The following is a 6,525-nucleotide window of genomic DNA, read 5'->3' on the forward strand; positions in this document are numbered from 1 at the left end:
CATACATATAAATGGTCAAAAAATGAGGAGGTAACACCTCAATGATCAAAATTATCAAAACATGAACCTACAAAAGAAGGAGCAGCGCTCCTGGTCGCAGCTGAGCTCCTCCCCACACTCTGGTGCAGAGCCTGACCTATTTGATACATGTTGCTGCACTAAGGCCCCAGCACTAAGTATCTTACACCCCTCAAATCGCATTCCAGACTTATAATTGCAGAGCAGCTGTCAGCCCGAGCCTGCCACAGCCCCTCCCCATCTGTTCAGCCCATCTAGCATTACAGCAGGGGACAGCACGGAGCCTGAAACGGGATCGGATGCGGAGCGGGACCTGCTGCCCCGCCTGGGGCTGCAGGGCATCACCGGCACTTTGTCACTGTCTTGGAGGGCCTCGGGCTTCACCAGAGCAGTGGGCAGAGGCTGACCAGGAGAGGGGAGAAGGGACACTGCACAGGGATCAAATTCTGCAATGTGACTCTGGCAGCTGAGTCAAAAAGACAGACATCCTTGGCTTCACTGGGAGGAGATGTTTGACTTCTGGCAGGGTTGAGAATCATCTGAGAGCCCCTTAGAGGAAAACCTGATACCCTGACTTTCCCCAAAGCCTCCCCCTCCACATCCCTCAGTATTAACTCTTTCTGCAGTAGCTGATTTTACATAATCTTGAATCACCTGTCCTGAAATGTAAACCTGGAGGTACACATTTCCAAACTTGTGTGCCATTGCTCCAGACAATGTGCTGATGGGGAGTACCTGTCTCTGAATCAAACCACATAGGTCTTGTCCTATAGCCTTTTCCAATAGTCCCAGCAAAACTCCAGATCAAAATTGATCGCTTTTCATTCTCAAGAAAAATTATGGAAACATAGAGGAAGGACTCAGATATTTGACTCCATCTGCTTTGCACTAATTCAGTTTCAGGGGAACATGCTGTATTTTATACAGGAGCTGGAAGTGCTTTGACATGCTGTGTTGCTAACACAAACCTTGAACAAGCAGTGTGCACAATCCACATCTCCTGACTTTCAGGAGTTTTAGATCCTCCCTAACCCAAGTCCTAAGGCACTGCAAGTGGTCAGCAGGTGTTAAGATGTGAGGAACAAAGCATGGTGCCATTTCCCTCCTGCTGAAAGTGAAGAAATTCTTGCCCTCTCAGCTCCAGCCATGCTGAGTAAGGGTGCAGGCAGCTCTGTGCTGAGTTCCAGTGGTCCTTGTGCTGACAGATGTCTTTGCTCAGGGCTGCTGGGGTCACTTCCCCTGTCCTGCCCTCCCAGCTGGGAAGCCTCCTTTAATCCTGCTGCTTATGCCTCCAGGTGGTCTCAGATCCCCAGTTGCTCTCAGGGTAAGAAAAACGTTCCCTGATGATCTGCCCAAGGAATTTCTGCAGGCTGGGACCTCTTCAGGAGAGACCCAAACCCATAACACAAACAGCCCCTCACTGACTGGAGCTCCCCATCCCACACTGAGCACAGCCAGGATGCTCCATGCCCTGTTGTGGCAGCAGTGCCCCCTTTGCTCATCCTGGACCATGTGGGATCAAAGCTGCCCCAGCAGCTGTGCCCTGGCACTTGTGCCCTCTGTGTGCACACGTGTGTGTGTGTGTGCGCTGGTGGCTGTGAGTGCCAGGCTCCCACATGGCAGCAGATTGGAGGCAGAAGCCGGCATCTCACAAACTCATTTCCTGGCAGAGCGTGCATGGGGGAAGGGACAAGCACTCTTTGTCAGCCCACACAGTTTCCCCCAGTCCCAGCCTGGATAAGCCAAACCTCTTAAAGGCACAAAAGGAGTGTTCTGCCAGCAGCAGCTCTGCCCTGAGTGCCCTGGAGCAGCTGGCACGGGGGCAGCTGTGGGTTCAGCCGCTGGGCGGAAGGGATGGTGACGCACAGAGCTTTATCTGGAGATCTGCTTTATCATTTGCTGCTTTAACCTCTGAGCCTTTGGGCTCTGAGGGCCAGATCCTGGGCTCTGGGCATGCCCTCCCTGCAGTCTTATCGATGCTGGCATAGTCACTGTGATGGTTTCCCACCAAGACTGTGCACCAGGTGCAAACAAGTCTCGTGTTGCCCACTATCCCTCAAATTCCTCCTATGGATCAGTTTGGAGCCATATGGCCAGAGATGTCAGCCAGAATTTTCCATCTGGGGCAAAGCAAACCCTTTCCACAATTTCCCTGCAGCGCTATGCCAAAGGTGCAGTTTGGTATGCTCATCACTCTGGTATGTGTTTCCTCCCTACTTACACATTGGCATATCCAAAGCTTTTGCAACCTATCCAGAAAAAAATAACCACCACAGTAAGAGGATATCGCCTCCATGAAACCCCCAAGTTAAGAAAGGCCAACACTTCCTGATTTCTGACTCAAGAGATCTCTAACCTCAGACTGCCGGAAGGCTGGAGGCCATACCAGCCAAAGGATCACTCTGTGCTTCATCTCATCTTCTGTCTTCACCAGTGACTGCTCTGCATCCTAAAGACAGGATACAGAGGTACAAGTTTTTTAGCCTGGCCAGAAATTCTCTTCTTATAACGAATAAAGGGATATATTTTACTGCCTGGACAGCTGCTGGCTCCACACATGCCTCCCTAGTTCAAAGTGGCACTAAGGAGTGGAGCTGAAAGGGCAACATGTCCTTTACTCTGGATCTCCAGCCAAGTCCACAGGCACAGGTTCCGCTCACAGACAAGCAGGAATGCTCATGTGGACACTCAGGATTTCAAAGCATTTGGACAGTCACACAAGTAGCAACACGTGTGAAATCTGCAGCATGGGATGGGGTTTGCTGGCACGTGCAAACTGATGTCCCCACAACATACTTAGGCTGATGTCCCCAAGCTTAGCTCAAGGGCTGGCACCAGACTTCCAACACAAGGCTTCTGAAAAAATTCCCTGGTACCAGGTGCTGCAGAAGGAGAGAGGAAAGCACACTCTGCCATTACAAACCACAAGCAGATGGTCTCATTTGGTGACATCCAGAGGACCACATCAGTCCACCACAAACAATTCAGCTCCTTTTCTGATAACTCCTCAGGGGCCAGCCTTGTTCTGAACATCTTATACATCCCCAGCAATCTAACACAGATCCTGTGTGTATTTTCTTATTGCGCATTCACTCTACTCCATAAAGGCACATGTAGTCCTCTCACATGAAAAACATTACTGGGGAGAAGGAGTTTGAAATTCTCACGTATCAACAAGTCATGACACAGCCCAGTCTCCAACCGCCTGTACTTGGCTGGCTAACACACAAATAAGAAAAATCTTTCTGTCTTCTACAATGGGATTTTAGCTCATCTTAACCATCTGTTTGATTTTTTTTCCCCATAGTAACAAGTACTTTTTGGAAAATTCCAAGGCTATCTATCTAACCACTCCTTATAAGGCATTACCACCTTAATATCAGAAATGGCATCTTTCCTGTGGACAAGGAATAGTAGTTTTCACTGATATAAAATGGAATTTTTAACTGCTCCCTTGACAGAAAAGCTTAAACTGGCAGTTTCATAATGAATGCTGGAAGCTGAAATTAGATCACTTGTTTAATAAACATCAAGAGCAACCAACCTATGCCAGAGCATGATTTCACAATGTTTTATTTTTAATATCAAAAATATATTTTCTTTCTAACACCCAGAAAAGAAAGGATAGAAAAAGAAGTCTGGAACTGACCTACTTTCATTGCCAAATCAGCCTGTTATTGAGCCAAAAGTATTCTATCAAACTTCTTATTGTTCTTAGCAAAGAGATGCCATTTCTGTGAATTCAGAATGATTTGGGGAAAGCAAAATCTCATTTTGTGACCTGAAAAATTTTATACAAGTCTTTCAAACAGTTCCAGAGCACACAAACTTAGGAAACTGCCCCTGTGAGACAATTTCTATAATCTCCTTGATCTTTCCCACTTCTGAAAGTGATAGTGGTTACAGCTGCAGAATAGTAGCTTGCCAAATGTCAGGCTTTTATCTATGTCCTCCTTAATATTTGATAGCTTTTCTAATCCCCAGCTTCTAAATTCATGTGATAAACCCAGAAATTCTGCTTGGATAAAATAGCAAGGAAATATTTTACCTCTCCTTATCGCAAAGTGCAGCTTCAAGTTGTGAATTCTGGAGGGTAGAACACCAGACAACAAATAAAAATAAGTAAAAACTCTTTATTATTTTCAAAATGTAAATGCAAACCTCACAATTGTCTGGACCCCCATGCGTGATGCTGTGAGTGCTGGGAGTTGAATGCATTAAGCTCATTCCCAAACATCTTATTGACAAACAAGCTGGTTTTGCATTGTTTGAACAACCTAATTTCTCAATTCAAGAGTTCACAGGCAGGAACTACTTTTCTGGCCAGGTGATGGGGTTTGAAGGAGCAGTTTTTGGGCAGAAGTGTCCTCCTTGCTGCTGCCTGAGAATGCACACGCTGTGCCCACAGCCCTCCCTGTCACCTACCCCTTGCCTTTGCTGCCAAGTTGGATCCTCAGCCTGGGATTATTTATTTCCACTTGCTGATGTCAACTGCTGAGTGAGTCATGGGAGGATCTGAATAGCAACCACATGAGCCATCTTCTCCAGAAAGGAGGGAGCACTCAGGACCCTCAGAGCTGGCAGGAGGAGGAGGAGGCTGTCACCCAAACATCAGGACACTCAGACAAAATGGGGTGAAGGGAATGGGATGAGATTGTTAGTGAAGGTATCCAGCTCCCCAGAAAACAGAACCTCAGCAACACCTGGCCTTGACTCTCATCTGAAAGAGAAGCATATCCACAACAAGCTACACTTAATGTGATATCTCACAAAGAGCAGCAGCTCTAAAAATTTGCAGCAATTTTAAAAGAGCAGGCATAATAATTTTTGCCAAGCCATCACAACCTGCAGTGTTTCTTGACTGTCTTGCATATAACTTCTTTTTTAGGGGAAAATCTTCACTTCCCCTCCCCATATCTAAGAAGACAGCAAACATTTGAGTGTTTCACTGCACAGATCCCTTTCAGGATCCTCTTCCATCTTGATTAAATCCTAAATGTTTTGCTGGAACAAAGAATGTGCCTAGCAACCTTTGCCTGTGTCTTCAGAAGTTTGTTTTGCAGCCAATATCCTTTCACACTTGCACAGATAACAGAAAAAAGTCCTAAATGTACCTGGACTTTACTGTAAGAGAAGCAGAAGGGAAGAAGAGCATTGTCAAATGACAAATGTGCAAATGGAGGCAGCTTCAGGACACTGTCTTTACAATAACTTTTTTTTTCCTTTTCTTCTCCTTTTTTTTTTCCTTTTTGGCATTTTAGTCAGCCTACAAGAACACAGACCCTTTTAAAATCCCAGCATGAGCTTAAAAAAGAAAATTAAACTGAGTTTGTTGAGACCTGGTCCCAGCTTCACAGACTTCTGAAGCAAAGCTGTGCTCTTTGTAGGCTGTCAGATGCAGAAGACAACAAATCCAGATGTTTAGGATTTACCACAAGCATGGTCAAAACAGTAGAAATCAGAAGTGCTTCAATTTATTGGGATACCTCCCAATTATAACATAACATATTCAGACCAAGAGTGCAGCATAAAATTCATTTCTGACAGCCAAATCTTTTCTCAAGTGCTTTAGCATTGAGAAGAACACACTCCTGTTCCCTCACAATTTAGGCTACAGATGGAATACAGAAATTTCTGCAGATCTGCTTCTGTGGGCAGCAGACACAGCTGGACATTTTGTTTCAGCTCAGTATTCCCGTTTCTGTGCCAGAGCATGTCTAAAGCACCATTTTGCATTAAATTTTTCAGGTTAAAGTATTTCCACAAATGAGTGCACAGCTCAGAGAGAGCCCTGAAGAATCATAAAGAACATTTCTATCTGGTAAGTGCCACAAACTCATGTTAATGCCAAAAGCCTGCACCATGGGCCTGAAGAAATCTGGAGGTTCTGGTGCTGCACAGACCTGGCACAAAAGCCCCGTTTTCAGCCATGTGTGTGCATGTGCTCCTTTTGCCTTCTGAAGGGCACCCTGCCCCAGGTCTCCCAGTCCAGCTCAGTTACCTGAGCCTGCCACAGACTCACACTCATTGGAAAACAAGGGCCAGGCTCCCACCAGGAACTCCCAGTGGGTGTCTCATGGCAAAGAATAACTTCCTGTTTCTCCAGGCTAATTGCAACTTGTGCTCCCCAAAAAGAGCAGCCAGGGGACAGCTCCATCATGCTGTCTGCTTTGCACTTCTTATTTCCCTCCCTTTTCTCTCCAAATACATAATTTACCCTGCTTGAGGGAGCCTACTGAGTGGGTATCTGTGATAATCTCCTTCTGGGAGCAGCTGGACTGGTAGAGGCTGAATGCAAAGGCAGCCCCAGCTCCCCTCAGCCTGGCTCTGGCTGTGCTGGTGGCACCCACCCATCCCTGTCCCTCCTCCTCCTCCCTGCACTGCCTGAACATTCTGTGCTGCTGCTGCTGCCCGGGATGTCACTGTGAATAAGTACAACTGTCAGATTAAATCAGTGCCTGGGTGGGATCTGCTGAGCCTACGACACACATTCCAGGCACCTCAGCC

The sequence above is a fragment of the Zonotrichia leucophrys genome, chromosome 12 (genome assembly GCF_028769735.1).
Source record: "Zonotrichia leucophrys gambelii isolate GWCS_2022_RI chromosome 12, RI_Zleu_2.0, whole genome shotgun sequence".
Classification (NCBI taxonomy): Eukaryota; Metazoa; Chordata; class Aves; order Passeriformes; family Passerellidae; genus Zonotrichia; species Zonotrichia leucophrys.